Source organism: Cydia amplana, chromosome 1 (assembly GCF_948474715.1).
Source record: "Cydia amplana chromosome 1, ilCydAmpl1.1, whole genome shotgun sequence".
Classification (NCBI taxonomy): Eukaryota; Metazoa; Arthropoda; class Insecta; order Lepidoptera; family Tortricidae; genus Cydia; species Cydia amplana.
In genome coordinates, this window is record NC_086069.1 from 10,134,452 (window position 1) to 10,155,834 (window position 21,383).

The following is a 21,383-nucleotide window of genomic DNA, read 5'->3' on the forward strand; positions in this document are numbered from 1 at the left end:
ACTAACTCGTAGCGTGACGCGCCCGCAATCCACACGTTTTGAAAAAGCGATCTTACTTTGATGCTTTGTCCTTTTGTATGCAATGTAAAATTGACGTTTTTGGTTAAAGACATAATGTCAATTTAGACACTGACAGATCAGTATCATGTCGGAAACAGATCGAAAAACTAAAATTCGAACACGCCTGAACGTTATTGGATAAAGCGATGGTCTAACAACCTTATTGAGATACAGAAGGCGCCGAAGTGTTTGCAAAATCAACAGCGCGGGTATAAGTAGGAACTATATGGGGTATGCCAATTGATATGCTATGCCTATTTTAACTTTAGAGTTTAGGTTAGGGATTATTTAAATAAGTCTATCATAATGTGAGTAATAAACTAATAACGGCATGGAGATGTCAATTACTGTTGCGGCGGCGTTGTTTCCGCCGATGTATCTGTCAATTTACTTGATAAAAAAATGAGTGCCGTTTGCCGCCGCACTACCGATGCGATTATGGTTTGCCAAAAAACAGCATAAATATGACACGAAACGAATGATGACGTGATGTAGCGTAAAACATGTTTTAGAAAAAAAAGAGAATTATAAGTTTAAGAAACCTAAAGTACACTGACATCAAATATTAGTTATTTTTTTTAATAACGTCAGTTTAAATAAATAATGCATAGACGTAATGGTTAATTTCATTTTTTTTCCTGTAAAACTACACTATCAATGCAATCGCGATTCATTTAACTAAACATAAGACAAGAACTTAGATCCAAGACAAGTATTCATACTTTACATACAAGTTTTCTAGTAAAGTCCGATGTATTTAGCAATTAACTAACTAAATGATAACCCACGCCTTAATTACACTGCTATAATAGCCTTAATTGATCCCCACAAGAGTAGTAGGGCTAATGCATGCGCATTAAACTACCTTATGAGCCCCAATTAAGCGTCCTTAGTGACATTTGTTCAAAACTACTCATAATGTAATGACAGTGAAGGTACATTATGCCTACACAAAGTGTAAATTATGAAAATTTCACAACGAGTTAGGTAATAAAGAGGAAACTTTAACCAGATTAGGTGATTTTTTTCATTTCAATGTACCTACAACTGTGTAAAAAGGTTTTATTTTATTAACCATGACAATTCACTCAACCATGCAAGCAATTTTAAACTACGTTACTTATTATTCAATTTCCCAAACTATAAAAAACTAAGTAAGTATATCTATAATTGCACTAAAATGACAGTCCGGATTAAAATTTTCACCTATTTTCATCAAAGTAGGTATTTATAATTACCGCGTTTACACAAATTTGATAAATAACTTACGGCCTGATGTACGACGCACCTTTTATTTCTATATTTCACCACAAAATCTAAGTAGGTTGGATTAATTATATTAATTATTGGTGAGCGAGGTGTATCAACTTCTAGTCCCTGGGATATAAACGGTTCCATCGTCCCGCGTCTTGTGGGGTGAAGGTGAAACCGATATTAATATGTATATTAAATTTGGGATGATCCTCTTGATGTTGATGTTCCGTTGAAGGGTCTACACTAGAGTTACCTTTCGAAAGCTACTTATCGGTAGAATATATATGGGGGCATATGACAAACTTTGAGTCCACTTCACTTAACATATTCCCACACAGCAGTTAATACAACGTTATAAAACATTGTGTGATACAGATAACAATGTTATCCTTGGTAAACAACGCTTTACAACCTTTTTACATAACAACTCGTAAGAAGAGCACTTTTAAATTAAAAATATATATTTGTTTAAGTAAATAAGTGTAAAATGATATCACGTATCCAGTTTACAGCTATGTTTCTCAGACAATTTTAACATTAGCATCGTAAGTATGTAGAGGTCAAACCCTATGTATTTAACAAAATGACCTGGGGACTCACGAGGATAATTTGTAACGGTCGCTTCGAAAAGGGTAAATATTGTTACAAATTAAGAAGTGGGTACAGCGACATCATGCCCTCGTAACAACTCGGTCGAGAGTCTAATTCGGTCCGACCACACAGGAGGACAAAAACTCTTCCAGCCCATTAAGCAGTGCTACATCGAATCTATTTTCTTGTAAATTAATCAAACAAACCAAGCCAAGTTTGTTTATTTGGGATGGCACGATGATTGAAGGAAGGCACATCGGGTTTTGGAAGGGATTAGAATTCGAAAGAACCAACAACATGTGTTATGTTTTATGTAATATCACTTCCTAAGTACATTTATTTTCGTACTAATTACAGCTTAAATACAAATAGTAGAGACTGAGAATACAACAAATAATAGACCTATTAAAATAACCAATTATGGAATGAAATTACAGGAAAAATTATTAACACATACATAACTATAATTCGAAATCAAGGAGGTGGTCGTGAAGACTTGTTAAGTTGTTACTCAATCAGCTTCTTAAATAACCCGCAAAATTAAGATCATTATTATGTATATCCAAACCGGCTTTAAATACATACAAAATACAACTAACTGCCAACAACAAATTATGTTGAAGCATAATTTTCGCACATTCTACATGTGTTTCGACATGTTCGATACGATGTATGTTTACGATACTTGTGCCGTTGCTCGTAAATTTGTTTCAAAACTCGTTTTCATTGGGAAATAATATACGATTACATTCGATAAACGTCAATAGTAACCTAATTTATTTATTTGGTGTACGCCGGACAGGTAGTTAGTTGTCTTTTCTTTGTGGTTATCATATTTATCGATTTGGTTAACTTTAATATTATGAATTGAAAAAAGTTTAACCTTTTAAACAAACACCTTCTTTATTACCTAAAGGTAAATTTACAAAACCCTGTGTTTTTGTTTATTCTATGTAAGTTTGTGTTTTAAGCAAATACACAAGTTTTCACGAACGTTTACTGATTTTTGTTAGTGCGTACCCATGAACTTAAGGCTTAGGTACCTATTGTTTTCAAGGATTCATTTGTATAGAAATTGATGATAAACAAGTTAGGCAGCAACACCGCCAATAATAGATAGGTAACTGAGTAACCGAATTTCAAATCGGTGTACCTGCCATTCATTCAGCGTTACCAATATAACAATATGAAATAAGGCATTTTACCATTCTATGTTATCAAGCCGGTGTGGTGCCATCGAAAAGCCTACCTAATAATAAAATTATAATATGTTTAAAGCAACTTATGTTTTTTAACTACATAGATATAAAAAATGCAGACCACAAAGTGCAAACTGGGATCGCGTTGTCGAAGTGCATAGCAGCTGTTTAAGCGCAGCAGGGGGTGTAAGAGAAGACTTACGCGTTATTTATTTGAAATTCATGTGCAGTGATGTAGCGTCAGCAGCAGAACTAGGAATGATATCTACAACATTATTTGGCTGAGCTCTAGTCTACTTTGAATGCGGACTATAGTAGCAGTAAAGTGACACCGTGCGTAATAACCGAACCCGAAATAGGGTAGATCGCTAATATGGTGTATGGGTAGAGGACAATTAAATTAGCAGTGCATAAGTTACAATCAGTTAAGTACATCAATACGAGTAGGCATGGGTGACTGTATTATAATATCGGGAACTCGCCAAAGTCAATAGGATTTAATGTAAACGATATGTACCCTACGTTTCTGGCTAGGCTTTGCAAATTAAAACTTCTTATTAAGTTGAGCATAAAGTATTTCTTCAATCCGGTATTTTGATAAAGGGACGAATATTAGTTTAATTTATTTGACATCCTTCGCCACGGTATATCAGAACAGGTTAGGGCTGCTTGAAATATGATCACACATACTTTACTACAATTAATGGTACTTTTAACGTTCGTAATTTTCTTTAATTAATAAATGCTATATTTCTGTATTGTATGGGGCATTGGACGTGCATGGTGGGCGCGCTCGTAGGGTCGGACTATTTTAATAATTATTTATTATCGTATATCTTTATTGTAATTAAAATGTTTTCTGTTAATTTAAGTTATATCATGAGCTGCTGTTTGGGTTAAGTGTATGATCTATGTAGGTTATTAACACAGGGGGTTTAAAGTATACCCATGATATTTTCGTATATTTTTTATATTGGCAATAAGATATAAGTAGAAGTATTTTTATTTACATGCATATTTTCGTTACCTTGAAATACACTGTGCTAACGTTCGATGTTTGAGAACGAAGCCTAAGTTTTATATTAACTCTATTTAATATTTGCTTTAATAGCAGTTAAATCATCCAAATAAAGTTTGAAAACGACTTAACAGCGCAAACAACGATCGCACAGAAGATTTCAGTTATTAGCAACTTTGATATTGTACATATCCAATAAATAAAATACTAATATTTTATATACGCTGGGTTATCATACCCGTACCTACAATAAAACAATTACAAACATAATTATAACCAGACGGCAAACAATTTAAAATTCTCGACGAATAATTCAATTGAACATTAAATTGCAGTCCAACCAGCCGTTAAAAAATACAATCAAGAAATACAATGACAAAGTAATAATAATCAATAATCGTTACCTCACTGCAGGAGCTTGCCGTGGTACTTATATTGTAGTTAATAAAAAAGTTAATTCTTTTAATTTATGTTAACGTGTTAACGTTAACATATCGTTAAATACTATGGTTAAAGTTGTCATTTTTAATTACGATTTCCGAATGCACCAACATTACCAAACGAGTGAGTCGTTAATTCATTAGTTTCCTCATAATAGACGTGACTCTGTGAGAACAACTGTTATTAGTTATTAATTCAGCAAAAAAAAAAAACATTTTTGTTTCGCTAATTTGTACATTTTTTACAGTGCCAGTATCTATCTAATCTAATACCTTTAAACGAGCAATTCTTGTTTATATATATATATATATATTTCGGGGATCTCGGAAACGGCTCTAACGATTTCGATGAAATTTGCTATATGGGGGTTTTTGGGGGCGAAAAATCGATCTAGCTAGGTCTTATCTCTGGGAAAACGCGCATTTTCGAGTTTTTTTATGTTTTCCGAGCGAAGCTCGGTCACCCAGATATTAGACATTATGTGCGACATAGTTAGTTAAATGTTGCGATAGGTAAAAGTGTATTTCTAAACTCGACTTTTTTACTATATAGGAAATCATTATTGAGACTCGTGTGAAATGTACCCAAATATCTTGTGATTTTGCCTTTGCTGGTCAATTATGTTACATAACATAACTTTCTCGTGATTGATCGTTTACCGACTAATGTGGCCAAGGTCAGTTGAATTTAATTTACTTATTAATAAATTCAATCGTTCTAGACATGCAATCAATTGAGTTTAATGAGGTTTGCTGGCACGAACCGCCGTATGAGGGTTAGGTTCCAAGTTGGTTTATCGATCAATATTAATGTGTTTGAGAATTAATAGGTCAATAATTAGTACATATATAGTAACATTGCGTTTTCATAAGCAACGCACGAGTAAAAGTCTCTGCGGTATAAACGATTTGGTTTTAACCCGTGGGCCCAGAACCCAGAACAGTATGGAGTTAGTATCACACGTGTGATACTAGGGCGATCCACGGGTTAAGAGCTTTTATTTTCTTGCAAAATTTCTGGAGAATCCTTTGAATAGTAAAATAATAAAACCTCATAGCTATATCAAAAGTAACCCTCCAGTACCATCGGTCCATTTTCCCAATCTGTCTTACGTCAAAAGCCAGATAAGAATTTTGAGTAAACACATCTGTGTTTCTTTCATGTGGTGCTTTCTATGACTATGAAGCAATTTCTCAAAGACAACCTTTGAATATGATGCAGAGATTTAGCAATAATTTTATCAGAATGGTATATATACGATTATGGTACGACATACTTTTTTGTCTTACGTTATAGATTGATTGATTCAGCCCAAAGCGATAATTATTTTCCCCACTTAGGTACCCGTCTCTATCCGACCGTATACTTAGTGTAAATGAGGAAAAGTAATTAATGGCCGACGTCCGAAGTCTATTCTTTCCACTGATTGTTTTACTACGACCAACTAAAACTAAATAAAAGTTTTCTCTCTCTTTTATTGCTTTTGATGGCTTTTGACACTTGCCAAAGATGGGTAAATCTTGAAATACATTAAGAAAAGCGCCTGTGAACCCATTGACAACTGAATCACAGATGTACATTCTGTAATAAATATATTACCTACTCTTCGAAGGCCGCAAAAATATGTGACACGCTCTTATGGCTTTACAAACAAGATCCTGTCAGAATTTGCGGATTTATGCGGCCTTCGTTGTGTAACAATTATTGCAGGTGACTGTACCTACATAGATGAAATAAAAATATGTATAAACTACTCGTATATGCAGTCTATTTATAACGGCATAGATTATGCACATTTAAAGCTTATTAGGTAATTACTTAGCGGAGATTTCCCATTTGAAAAGCTGAATATAAATACCAGCATTGATAATTATCGGACATTAAAATTCAAATTACTTAAATTGGTTCACTGATATGAAATGTAGGCTCATACTGCGGTCAAACTCTATTAGTCTAGTCTAAAGGTTACTTTCGAATTATGACAGTGTTGCTGTGTTTCGGTCGAGTACTCTATCTTAATAATAATTATCACAGTGCTAGAAAATTTGAATAGGTAAATAGTCTAGTTGATGTTGAATGAAATAATATCTGACTATTGAGGCTAATGAGTGTCGATTTTATAGTTACCAGTATTTTATTTCTACTTCAATATCAGGTTCTAGTGCAATGTGTATTGTATACAATATTGATTGCAAACTGCTAATAATTCCTTGTCTTATTTCAGGTAAGCCGATATCGGACAAAACACGAAATACAAGATAACATAACATGTCCAGAACATCTGTCAAGGAGCCAAGGTGCGATTTACAGCGATTGACCCACAAACTACATTTTGCACCTTTCTCGGAAACCGAATGCACGACCTTGTCAAAAAAACTGGAATGCGTTCCAAATAGGCCTAAGTGCATCCACAATATTATAAAATATGCCTCTTTGAATAAGTAAGTCGATCCAACCACACTTTTTTTGACGCATTCTGCAGTTTTGGTTACCTTAAGGTTATATCTAACTTTGATTCAAAAGCATAAAGTTCTATTTCCATTCAACGTTAAAATCAATCATTGAGCAGATAGGTCGCTGTTTTTAGACCTTAACTTTCCTTAAATAAGGCTTAGTATTGCTTGGGTAATCCCATATCTGAGTGGCATGAAAGCGCCATCGGCACGTGTGTGTAGAGCATCTGGCTCCCAATTAGGATATCATTGTCAAAAGAGGCTGGAGAATGCTCCTATTAGCTTTGTTTTTGTTATACTTAGGGGTGTACTAGTACTATTAAGGGGAAAAAAGAAATGTATCATACATTGACATCATTATCGAGTCCTGTCAAGTTGTCTGGTATGCGCTTGACACTTCATTTATAATGATAAGATGTTTCCAAGATACCTTATGTGAATCGAGTTCCCTTAAGGTGACAGTCCATTTTCAACCGCAGCTGCACTACTGTTCATTTTACTATGGAAAATGACAGTAACAGTGACGCGTTCAATACCAGTAGTGCAGCTGCGGTCAGAAATGGAATGTTACCCTTATGTTAAGGTTTTCTTAAAAAAACTACAGGAAAATATCCAAGAAAAAAGTGAACAGGGTTTAACAAGCACTCGTGACCTAGTCAGGTTTCCAGGTCATATTTAACTAAATTGTAGTAAATTTAATAAAATAGTACAAGCAATCACCAATATTTTTTAAATCATATTACAGCCATTAACAAAGTTATATTTTACTTCACTAACTTCTATAGGTACCTACCTTATAATATTTAGGTATTTAAGGTTATCATAACTATCATAAGAATACATACCTACATTGTTTATACCTTGCGTTCCCTACAGCGCGATTTTCTCAATGTCTTTAACGAGTTTAAGCGAATGTAATAAGATTTGCGGAAGAGATACTACAACGTTTCTCTAGAGTACTTACCAGCTGCTTGGAGAGCAGCTGTACACCAAATCGTTGCAAAAAGTCGCACTATGGCGAGATATCATCACGTTCGAGCAATTATGGCGCTCGGATATGTCTCGAGCAAATAATATTCTTTTATTTCAACTTTATGCACATTACAAGAAATAACCAATATGCTTAGACACCTTCTTCCTACCTTTTTTTTTTTTTTAGTTATTTATTACACAAAAGTTACAACTTTTTTGTTAAGGACAAAGCTCCACAAAACTACATTTGTTTGACTGTGGAGTCGCATTATTCTATACTTAAATAAATTTATGCTATAAGTAATAGGCTTACATTGGGAGTTATAATACTAGGTAATTGTCATGAATACTCTATAGGGCAACACATTCCCCTATAGTGTATTCAAGAGATACATTTTAAGACTCTTTTTTAATCTACTTTTTTTGGGTTCTTTTACTATGTCTGCGGGCAAAGTATTCAGTAAATAGGGTAACCGTTTCTTAAGTGTCCTATCGCCATAATAATTATACACCCTAGGTACTTCATATTTGCCCGCCGTTAATGCTCTGGTGTTATGACTATGTTTGACTAGATCCCTGTGTTCTTGGCTGCCATGACTGTCTACAGCTAACATATATTTAAGTTTTAATCCTACTGGTAAAATTTTACATAATTTAAATAATTGTCTGTAGTCAGTTTTGCAACTGTGTTTTATCTTTTTATTAACTAGTAGTTTTAGAAAACGGATTTGTAACAATTCTAATTTATCTATGTTAGTTTTAAACGTGAGGCCATAGCAGTCAAGACCATAACTAATAATAGACTCTACTAAACAAGTATAAATACATTTCAACGTGCTAACAGGAACTTTAAAACTAAGATGGTAAAATATGCTTAAAAGTATTCTTAATTTATTACAAATGAAATCTACATGAGTTGTCCAGGAGAAGTTTTCGTCGATTTTCATGCCAAGATACGTAAAACTGATAACTCTTTCTATGGGCTGGCATTTACAAGTTACGGAATCAATACTATGTATACAATGGAAACTATGTGTGAAAATGGACGGGATATCGTTTTTAGGTACTAAGTATGGAGAATGTATTAGCATAAGTTTTGTCTTATCGGCATTTAATACGATTCCATTATCATGAGACCACTTGACAACGGCATCGACGTCCTCCTGTACAAGCCTGCAGGTCTGCTCGAGGTCGGTGCCGGCGCGCAGCACGCACAGGTCGTCCGCGAACATGTGCGCGGAGCAGTGGCGCAGCACGCCGCACAGGCTGTTCACGTGCATCAGGTAACAGAGGGGCCCGCAGCCCGAGCCCTGCGGCACTCCGCAGCGGACGGCCTGCTCGTCACTGAGCGCCGACCCGACCTTCACGCGGAAGGACCGCATGGTGAGGTATTTTCTACCATTTAAATTATTAGGGTAAAACAACAGTATTTTGTAGCTTAAATATGTGAGATCAACAAATATTAAAATTATAAGTTACAAATGCAACAAGAAATTTACTGAAAAGGACCTTTACCGGTATTTGCGGTTTAGACTTATTAAAGTGACTATACATAGTTGTATTTAGTTTGTAGAGTTTCAGTTTCAGGGTTAATTGCCTTTAAATAATACGAATCAAAGAGTTAGCCTTGGAAATACCTTTATTTTCAAACATACTATTATTACGGCTAACTTACAGATTCAATTCGTAAGTTAGTTCCCAAGTCCGAAACCTATCAGAAACAATTCAAAAGCAAAATCTCTATGAATTAATTATTGATAATTCTCTAAAACAATCAAACTCCACCAGAACAACAATGCCTGAAATGGGTCGTTTTCGGATCTCTAAATATCCTAATCAAAATAATGAACTGAAAGTTTTGAATTATTTCAACATACCTACCTATTATAAAAGGACTTTTTATTAGATAATTAGTTGTTACTCATCCTATTCGCGTTATTGCCACCGCTTATCTCAGTCTCAATCTCAAGAATTGACATATATTAGGCACTAGTTTTTACGAACTAGGTCCAACTTGATCGGAAATCTGAGACATCAGCGCTGCGTCATCAGCTGATCAACTATCGGGCTAGAATTGTTTGCTATGACTTTGAATATAATTATTATGTGTACGTATTTTTTACAGCAACGACTGATTGTAGAAATATGAAGAAAATACTAGAAATAAATATTAAGTAAATATCTACTGAAACTCACCTCCGGGGTTTCAATGTGAATTTTTAGTGTATCCTGTATATACAGATAAACATACGTACTTTGTAATTAATAATGACTAATGAGCTTTGCGCGCGCATTGTTCTCATACTATATCAGAGAGCACGGCGGGGGTGAGTTATTTACCTTATAATTTGACATGTCTTACGTCATATTATAAGGAAAATAGCTCACCCCCGCCGAGCTCTGTTAATATCACAGCTTGGCAACATTATCAATCCCAACACAGAATTTTCAAACCAATAGACAGTCTATTAAACTATTTTATGGCGGTAATAAAAACTTGTGTTTTTTGTCTCGACACAACAATGCACATACAAATCAACCGCGCGTGTTGATGTAGCAAATTAAATCAATGTAAGGACGAGGCATTGTACAAAGCTGCGCGTGGGCCGACGCAAAACTGATCGCGTTTAGTGATGTACCTATACGTGGCTGCTTGCTTCGATATCGATAAAAACATTTTGATCAAAAATGACGTCTTATTATTATAAACATTTTAAAAACTCCAACTTGTATGTAAAATAAAATGAAAAACGAGACAAGGAAAAACGTTCATTAACCAAACACCTAATGATTATAACACCTATATGTACCATGGATTGCAGTAAATAAATGAAATTAAAAATCTATTTATAATATGCGCTTGTACTTATTTATGTTCGTCAAGATTTAATTTACCTATTGAGGTATTTATAGTTATAATTATTTATATCACAAATTATCCACGCGTCGATATGGTATTACCTATACAATATTATTAATGAAGCTTTGAAACTAAAATACCTATAAATTTGTTTCCTTTGTCTAAATATATTGATACCAGAACAACCGCCCCTCCAATCAATAAAGTGATTGCGATTTCAGTAACGTAATTCTATGATGGCAAGGTGAATTTGTAATCGAATGATTTAAATGTAAATGGAAACGTAAACCAATTTTGCACGTAAACAAATCATTTGGAAACTGGGTAAAATCGTTATGGTATGTTTTGTTTGTTCAACATTTTTGACTCGTATGCGTAATCTGATTTTAATAATAAGTTAAGAATTCGATCTGGCTGTGTAGGTACATATTTACAAACATAAAAATATAAAAAAGAAATAATAGGTACCTACTAAATTAAATTAACTAAAAATATCTACAAATGACACATATTTACAAATAAATATTTGATCTGGATTATATATGGATCTGATATGTCAGTGACAAAAATGACGTTTTTGGATGAAGACATGTTACTTTTGACCCTGATAGATCAGATCCGTAACTAATCCAGATTTGATTCTTAACTGGCACATACAATGTTTTACTACAGAAGTTTTTTTTTCAGCTTTGGGTGCTTCATGTACCTACTTCTATATATTCAGCGAAAAAATATAAACTTTATTTCTAATAAACAACTAAACTAACACTCTTAACTTATTATCTATTAAATTATAATCATAATAAACCTGTCGGACTGATTTTGTCGGCAAGTTGAAGTATCGAAATAGTTTGTTTTGGCAGGTTCTTTCCCATCCCTAGCCTAGCTTTTATGTGATGGGTTCAATAAATGTAATTCGGTCCTGCAAAAAAAGCTTAACATGGATCTGTGGCTTCGACAATAAGGCCGACTGTCCATTAAAGTTAAGGAATGCCGAAACAAGAGTTGAATGTCTTTTATATGATTCTTTTATGTCTAAAGGGATCACGATGTAAGCAAGTAGTAAATGGGTTTATTTTATAAGATGTTATTGCTCCTAGAATTCTTTTGTTAATTGTCTCACTATTTATAATATTTATATACATACATAGGGTATAATATCAATGCAAATGTTCGAGTTTGAGCCCTTGGGGGTCTTCCATAATATTTTGAGCTTTTATATACCTACATAATCTAGTCAGTACCTATTCCATTCATGTTGTTTACATGTCAAATATTGTCGTAGTGTCTGTAACCTTTGTATATGATCTACTTTCCCTTGATGTTTTGGTACTGTTATAAGTTGCTAAAAATCTGCGGTATTCTCAACAAAATTGCCAAAAACACGCGATTAAGCTGTCCACCATTAACTTAAATAAGATGTTGCCTCTATCTCGAGCATTTAACTTAAACTTTACCGGTTAACACCTCGGCAAGTTAAGTAGGCTGGTAGTAAAATGGCAAAAATTACAGAAATTACATTAAAGCCCCCAGATTATAACCCTTGGACTGCAATCTGCAATTTGTGGGATTCCGACATACTTCGCAAACTCATTACTTTCCCTTGTCCGGTTGGATTCCGATCTTTCTGCAATTTAAGAGGCAGGTAGGTAGGTTTGAATCGACGATTTCACAAAACAATCATTTTTACAGGACCAAAGAGGCTAATTGAACTTCAATAGTCTCGTCTTATTCATAATATCTTGTGTATTGTATTGTGTATCTCGCCTGCACTTAGATATTCACTCTACATATATACAGGTATCAAATAGATTAAGATGACACCTTTTTAATCTCAACTCGTTTACGACACGTTAAAGATTTGGTAATTCGGGAAATCCAAAAAACTCTGTCATTTGTCCAAAGTTATCAGATTAACATTGATTGTTAGTAGACAGTACAAGTAAATATAAATTTTATACTAGTATCTTAACAATATGATAGCTTTTTATGCAACGATACTCGAAGAAATTGTGCAATTGTGACTCCCTGTTTGCTAATTTAGCACCTTGTAATCTCCTCACAAAAGGACAAATGGACAAAAGATGTCACAGAATGGTACCCAAGAGGAAAGAAAAGACCAAAATGCAAACCGTACAAAAGATGGGAAGATGACTTTCCTGAAGACTGGAAAAGACTCTCAAAAAACCGCGAGGAGTGGCGTCGCCTGGAGGAGGCCTATGTCAAAGACAGCCTGACAAAGAAAAAAAAAAAGGAAAAAAGAAATGAGTACAAACATAAATAAATAAAACATAGATAAATACTTGTATAGTGCAAAAGAAAATGTAAAAATGTATACGTCAGGAATAAAGGCTATTTCAATTCAATTCAATTCAATTCAATTCAATCTCCTAACATGGGCTTAAATATGAAATAAGGAACTCCTTCATCTAATAACTCATTTCGTAACTTAGAATCCCTTGAGTTTGGGCACCCTATATAAATATATGTAATTAATGTATGTGTAATTGGATAGAACAACTTCCAATTTTCTCCGGGTCTCATGAAAAGCAACGATTAAACAGAAAATACGCTGTACAAATGTCCATCTGTCTAGTTACATTAATGTTTTGCCATCGCTGAAAAGTCGTATGTAACTATGTTTCATGTGTGAAGATACGACTTTTTAGAATTCTAGTATTCCAGTCCATTCAAGGCACAGATCACTTGCCTGCTAGACGAAGCATACGGGTCGATTCGGTGCTCACCACGTATAAAAGCGATAAAAGCGACGTTTCATCTTGCTTCGACGTTCACATCTCGCGTCCGATAAAAATAATAAATTTAAAGCTGATCTGTATTTTGAACACCGGGTATGGTTAGTTAGGAACTTCTGTGATTGAATGTTTATATTACTACCTAATTATTATTTCTAGGCTTTACAAACGAAGAATCTGTCTGAGGTAATCAATGATTCAAGGCGTAGTTAGACGGAGAGGTTTCCACGGGGCTTCATTTCCGCCATCTGCAGCGGTTCACACATAGCAGCTTCAAAATAAAAACGGACCAAGACGAAAGCCAACACTTACCAAAAACAACCTTATGCCGACGCCTTAAGATTCTAAATTAGAATTTATATTTATTCGTATATACTTTTTTGTTCGTTTATTAAGTAGGTACTCCGACGCCTACTGAACAATAAGAAGTTATTTGAGATGTTCGGTGTCAACGTGTCGCTTGGGGGAACGGGAACTTAGGAGACATGTGGTATATAAGTCCAAGTCTATTTAATATACTTTTTCTGACTTTCCGGGCGTGGAAAAAAGCCAATGAGCAATGAGCAATACAAGCGCAAATGTATACGAAAAAGCCTTAAAAATAAATACAAGTAAACACTCTAGCACACTGCTCATCACACACATATCATCACTTAATTAAATATAATATATAATATAAGGTACTCTTTTAGTAATTTGATAGGTATGTATAGAGACTGGATTGACATTCGATTGTGGCATAGTAAATAAGCAATAAACATTTTATTTTACGAAATGAGGATAGGTAACAGCAGTCATACATAAGTAAATACAACTATGTATAGGTATGTAAGTACATATATAATAATTTAAAATTCACGAAAATAGAAAGTAAAAACCTTAACACTTTTTTAATTAATATAATAATACATATTATGAGAAAAGGGAGTAGGTATGCGTAAGTAATTACGAATAGATACCTCGTTCGCTTAGTATCTTTAGCGAGTACCTATAGGTACACTTCCATAAACAAATAGTAAGTACCCGGGCTTTCTAGATATACCATAAAAAACAAAGGACGGTATAATATCGATAGAAAATCCGTTGGATAAGGGCGTCCGCACACTGGCCCTTTATGGCCCATAAACGAGCCATAGCGTCATACGGTTTTAGTGCGTCGGGCCACCTTAAAACGGTGATTGGATGTCCCGGTTGCCACACAAATAGTTTGATAATTCTGAAATATTAAGGAGCAATTCTTGTATATTTATTTATTTATTTATATGTATATGTATTTTGAGGATCTCGGAAACGGCTCTATAGGGCTATGTTATATGGGGGTTTTCGGGGGCGAAAAGTCGATCTAGCTAGGTCTTACCTCTGGGAAAACGCGGATTCTTTTATTTTTGTATGGTTTCCGAGCAACGCTCGGTCACCCTGATATTTAATATTAATAACGGATAACCAGAGAAAAAAACAAGAAATAAATACTGTTATTTATGTTGCGTATTGTTGTACTCGTAACTGCGACTGCGTCGAGTAGCAAAACTTGCAAATAACAACATCTCTAGATAAACCTCCTTGTAGTCCTTGTTATGTGCGGAACATGTTCAGCAACTTTTGACTTAAAATTATGTGTGACCCCTTGTCTTACATATAAGTAATTGTGTAATATTTCGGAGGTTCACGGGAAGACTAAGCAGTCTTTAACAAGTTACCATAAATAAATAAAAATTACATGCGTGCGCTCACTCCTGACTGCACTACATTTATATTGTCTGATAAACCTACGAGGAAATCATTTAGCTACTTTCCGACTGTATAGCCAGATCAGTTCTATGGTAGCATATAATATTATTGCAATGTCATCGGAATTAAGGAAATACACTAAATTCCAACTCAATGAGACATCGGGAAGAGGCATTTTAGTTAATTATTTATATACACATTTCAATATATTGTTAACTATATACAAATACATTTATAAGTGAAGCTAAGTAAAAGCGTGTAAATAAATTAATATTGTTTTGTATGGAATAGCGGCTCCGAACGGTCAACCCTTGACGTGATATCCTGTCGTTAGCCGCCAACGGCTTTTATAATCAACTCGCGTTTGACAGCGGTAGGTCAGTTATTTATGAAATGACACAAGTTATTACATTGTTAAAATATAAAAACACGCGTGGCTGCGGCATGGGGGCAGTGAGTTTAGTTTATGAAATTCGTTATAAATAAATGTTGGTATTTAATTCGTAATGTTGTATTTTATCACACAATGGTTTTATCTATCAGTTATAAGTGCATACTTTATTATTTTATGATGTTTTAAGTAATTGGCTACTCTTTTGTTATTTATTTCTAAATTATTTAGTGTTCATGCCTGATTGGAAATATTCTAAATTTGGAAGTTTTAAATTACAAAGGTTCAGAAAACTATTATCTTTTTTTGGTTCTACATTTGTAGGTAATGTTCATGATGTGTCATATTATGTTTCTTCTCCTCTTGCGTTATAAAAAAACACTATTGTAATTTGTACAAATTACTGTACAGTCACGGTCTAAAATATCGATACGCGTATTTAGCGTTTAAAGTCTATTTTTTTATTCGGTAGACTAAATTGACATTTCATAGTATGAAATGACATTTAATGTTCATACTATGAACTGTCATTTCAGTCTACCGAATAAAAAAATAGACTTTAGGTACCTATATCCGTGTCGATACTGTTGCAGTGTTGATATTTAAGATTTTGACTGTACTTGTCATTCATAGTTACTTCTATTCTACGCATTTTTAAGTTTAACTGGAAGAGATCCCAGTATCATCCCTGTATATGAGTTTGCCTGTGACTGTATTTCTCGTATTCCTTTTTAGGGTTCCGTAGCCAAATGGCAAAAAACAGAACCCTTATGGATTCGTCATGTCTGTCTGTCTGTCTGTCCGTCCGTATGTCACAGCCACTTTTTTCCGAAACTATAAGAACTATACTGTTGAAACTTGGTAAGTAGATGTATTCTGTGAACCGCATTAAGATTTTCACACAAAAATAGAAAAAAAACTATAAATTTTGGGGGTTCCCCATGCTTAGAACTGAAACTCAAAAAAATTTTTTTCATCAAACTCATACGTGTGGGGTATCTATGGATAGGTTTTCAAAAATGATATTGAGGTTTCTAATATCATTTTTAGGGTTCCGTAGCCAAATGGCAAAAAACGGAACCCTTATAGATTCGTCATGTTTGTCTGTCTGTCTGTCTGTCTGTCTGTCTGTCCGTCTGTCCGTCTGTCCGTCTGTCTGTCCGTCCGTATGTCACAGCCACTTTTCTCCGAAACTATAAGAACTATATTGTTGAAACTTGGTAAGTAGATGTATTCTGTGAACCGCATTAAGATTTTCATACAAAAATAGAAAAAAAACAATAAATTTTTGGGGTTCCCCATACTTCGAACTGAAACTCAAAAATTTTTTTTTCATCAAACCCATACGTGTGGGGTATCTATGGATAGGTCTTCAAAAATGATATTGAGGTTTCTAATATCATTTTTTTCTAAACTGAATAGTTTGCGCGAGAGACACTTCCAAAGTGGTAAAATGTGTGTCCCCCCCCCCTGTAACTTCTAAAATAAGAGAATGATAAAACTAAAAAAAATATATGATGTACATTACCATGTAAACTTCCACCGAAAATTGGTTTGAACGAGATCTAGTAAGTAGTTTTTTTTTTATACGTCATAAATCGCCTAAATACGGAACCCTTCATGGGCGAGTCCGACTCGCACTTGGCCGCTTTTTTCTATATGTACATTCAGCAAAGCTATCAGCTTGGTGCTAGGGGTGCTAAGCTAATAGCTGTGCTGACTATACAATAAAGCATAGGTATACATTCTTGACGATAATCGTATATTAATAAAGCTAAGCAGTGTTTATAACAAGATGTTAGTATAGGTTTCCATGCGGTCCGGAAGTTATTACTGGCTATTAGGATAACCGCAGGACTGCATGCGGTGTGTCCGTCTGTCCCAGCCCAAGTTATAAGCGGGCAACTGCTTACATATATATAATAAAAGCAGAAACAGTAGGTACCAAAAAAAGCTAAGCATGCGATCCATAGGTGCAATTTTATGTGTTATATGCTACACAGCGAACAGCACAGCCATATCCGAACTTTATGATACGTCAAATACTAGATATTGAAACGATATGGATTGGATATGTCAGAGTCAAACAAGTATCAATAGTGACGTTTCTTCAAACAAACACGTCACTTTGGACACTTGTTTGACACTGACATATCTTAGTGATGTCTAATACCTAGATATCTATGTAGTTCAAAATCGGAATCGGGCCCGCACTACTAAATTACATCCTACACCATTATATAATATACTACAATATTTAGCACGAGTTCGTCCCCAGTACTCAGTTTTAAACATATACAGTACAGATTTAGACGTGGATGCTATTGAAGTACATTGCACCTAAGCAGTTGTGCACCTACTTATATTATATTTATTTAAACAGTACTTACGGGAGTACCTATGTATGTTAACGGCAAGATGTCTTATATGTTCCATCTAGTAGTCGCGATCTGTGGACATTTATGTTTGGAAAGACATTACATTTTACATTTCGTACATGACGGTCATAGTTTTCACTACTTCTATTCTAAATAAAAATCTTATCGAATACAAACTACTAAGACAAACAGTAAGAAATTCCCTCCAATTTGATTTACATATACCTTCATTTCTAAATGTTTTCATGGTGGCCCAGAGCTCAGTAAACAAGTAGCTTGACAATCGCTGACTGATCGACTCGTGCGCCGATCAGCGGAAGTTGGAACTGCCCATTGTTGTCGGAGCAGTGGCGCACTTACATTCAGCAGAATAGATTGAATCCTGTGACATTATTAGAAACAAACTTACCGATCACTACCGATGAAGCTGTCAGATTTGAATTTAAACATAATAAATATAATATAAATATTATAGGGCAATTTTACACAGATTGACCCCTAGTCCCACGACCCACAGTAAGTTCAGTACGGCTTGTGTTGGACGACGATATAATATATATAGTAAACTTATAGAGGATGATTTTGTTATCTCTGACCGCTCTTGAGGGGTGAATATGTAGGTCATACTGAACAACTTTTTCTATGGGGCCAACCCCGAAATCGCGAAAAAAATATCTACGTAGTCCAGGAGAGGAATGAAATTTTAATAAAATTTTCAATATTTATATTGAACAAACAATCCGCTACTGCGGTAACAAGTAAATAAACTGCCGTAGCATAATTATGTTGTTCTACTAAGTTATTTGGTGTAAATAACTACGAGATCGGCGTGCGAACTATTACCGTCAAGTTGAGCGGAACACTCAATCACCCACCGTTACTTTCATTACCAGCGCCCTATTCTCAGCCTCTTGGCTCCCCCTACAAGTAAGAATAACCCTTAATACATTGAATTAAGATGTACTTATTACTGTGTTAGACGACAAAAAACTAAGCCATCCTGCCTTTATCCAGTCATCTGAAAACTGTCCGTAATACTACGAAATCATGGAAGATAACGACGTATCTAATGAATGTCATCAGAAAAAAATGGACTTAATAGGTTTTCTCGTATTTTCTTAGCCTTAAATCTTTAATCAATTAAAAAAGCCAGTCGCAGCGGAAGACGGTGCGTTCAAAGAATAAAGTTCGTCGCAAGAAACCATTACATGTATCCCGGGTTGTAAAAAGTGCCACAGAAGTTATGAATGGATGAGTCCTCTATATAAGCGGATATAACTAATTTTTTTATTGAACTTTTTGAATAGAAGATGTCGTATCTTAAGTCGGTACTATTAATAAAACACAGTATTTTTGTAACACAAATAATGACTATATAAACACAATCCATTATCATTACATGTCATAAAAATTTAGTAGGTTTGACAAAAATAAACTTGCCATGGACATAAAAGTTTTAAATTACTTATGTAGGTATATACTTTATCAGTTTCATACAGTTCCTCATAATACATATTTATCATCCATTATCATATACTTAGGCATTATAAGATTCCATAACATTCTATGTTTTTATTATATTTTTATATAATATTCTGTTCTACTTTGTACATTAACATAAATAAATATTTATTTTACGAAATAAATGTTAATTAATTTTACGCCACAGAAGTAAGTAAATTGTTTTCTTATGTATTTATGTTTTAAATCCCAATAAATAGGTATAATATTAGTGTAATCGCTGCGCTTCACTACCCGCTTCAGTTTCCGCTCTCACTGAGCCGCGCCCCGCGCAGCGTGACATGAAGGAGCGTTTCTTGCTAGCCTCGAGTCATTTATTAACACAACGTACTGTCACGTCACTTTATAACAGCTGAAGATGCCCGAGGAATTTAATCAGGGGTTACAAAGTCTGTGTATAGAAATTTCAAAATAATAATAGAATAGTTTCCTGTACGGCTACCATCAGTTTGGCACTGACATAAACGCCGTCGAGAACGTAATTTACTTTATATACATCTCGCTCGTACTCGCATATTGGTGCAAACGAGATGTATAGAAAGTAAATTACGTTCTCGATAGCGTAAACGTCAGTTTTGACACTGTCAGTGACTCATGGTACGGGCTCTGTACACAATTGTAAAATTGCTTAATACTATTCACTGCAACCATACCACTAAATTAATGATTTATAATTATGAAATATATTTATATAAATTTATAAATTAACCACACCAGCAAGTTGCAATTACCTAATTAAAGTCTGTGCGGAAAGAGAAGAGTCGTGAAATTTAAGGGAACCAATGCATTTCTCTTTACGAACAGACTCTGTCTCACAGACAAGACATCCTCTAGACTGAGCATAGTAACGCTACCTCCTCTGCCTCTCGCTACCTCTATATAGTGATATACGGTAGTTTTACTCCATGTTCGAGTCAAAGTGTCAAAATCTAGTGCCGTGATTGGTCCGTGTCTTTGAACCGACCAATCATGGCACGGGATTCGCTCACCTCGTCCCCTCGCACCCCCGTATTTTTGGCAGCATCGGTTTCATGAAATAATTGCTCTAAACTCCGTCTAGAGGACTCTGCCTACTTATTAGCTTGTTAACGACACAAACACATTTCCAGGCGGGCTCTACTCTATTTAATCCGACCTGTAGGTTATCCAACGGCGCGGCGTCAAAAGCTTAGAAAGTTTAAAGATTTTTTAATCGAAAAATTAGACAGTAATTTAAATTCCTTATTTTTTTTTTAGTTCAAGCTATACGAACAGTCTACGAATATCGACTGACTTCCTTCAATACTTTACGTATGAGAAATAAGCGGTGCTTTTAAATAAGCATTATTGTTTTAAATAACAAAAACCAATTCATAACAACTCGAATTTATGTAAAATCTGTTTCTAAAATGAAATTAATTATAATTAAAATAGCAAAATTGCAATTATAAGCATGTAATAATAGTATTAAGCAAACGCGGTTAGGACCGCGCGATCTCGCCAACTATTACATAAACCCTAGAGGTTTCCAATAGTGGCATGCATGTAAAAATTGTAAAGTTGTAAAGTGAATAAATAAATTAAAAAAAAAAAAACGGACTTTTCATGGAGCCGGCAGGAAGGATATGCTTAATTTCCGGTTATTCGTCGGACCGGCGCGGCGTGCCTGGTGAAAAGGGCAAATTAAAAGTATCTGGGCGCAAATATTTTGCGGTACCCGAGTTAAAGTAAACCTAAATTATTTAACCAAATTTGAATTAGCTATTTGGTGGGTGTATTGTA

At 34.7% G+C, this 21,383-nt stretch overlaps 1 protein-coding gene and 1 long non-coding RNA gene across 2 annotated transcripts in view; one reads left to right on the top strand and one right to left on the bottom strand.

Moving 5' to 3' along the window:
• The window catches only part of LOC134647652 (rho GTPase-activating protein 7), a 357,578-nt gene that overhangs the window by 96,098 nt on the left and 240,097 nt on the right, over nucleotides 1-21,383 (top strand). The gene's annotated exons all lie outside the window — the stretch shown is intronic.
• The window catches only part of LOC134647718 (uncharacterized), a 235,435-nt gene that overhangs the window by 6,351 nt on the left and 207,701 nt on the right, over nucleotides 1-21,383 (bottom strand). Inside the window, exon 2 of the long non-coding RNA XR_010096858.1 lies at nucleotides 16,682-16,851. This is a non-coding gene — a long non-coding RNA (uncharacterized LOC134647718). The remainder of the gene's footprint in view (nucleotides 1-16,681; nucleotides 16,852-21,383) is intronic.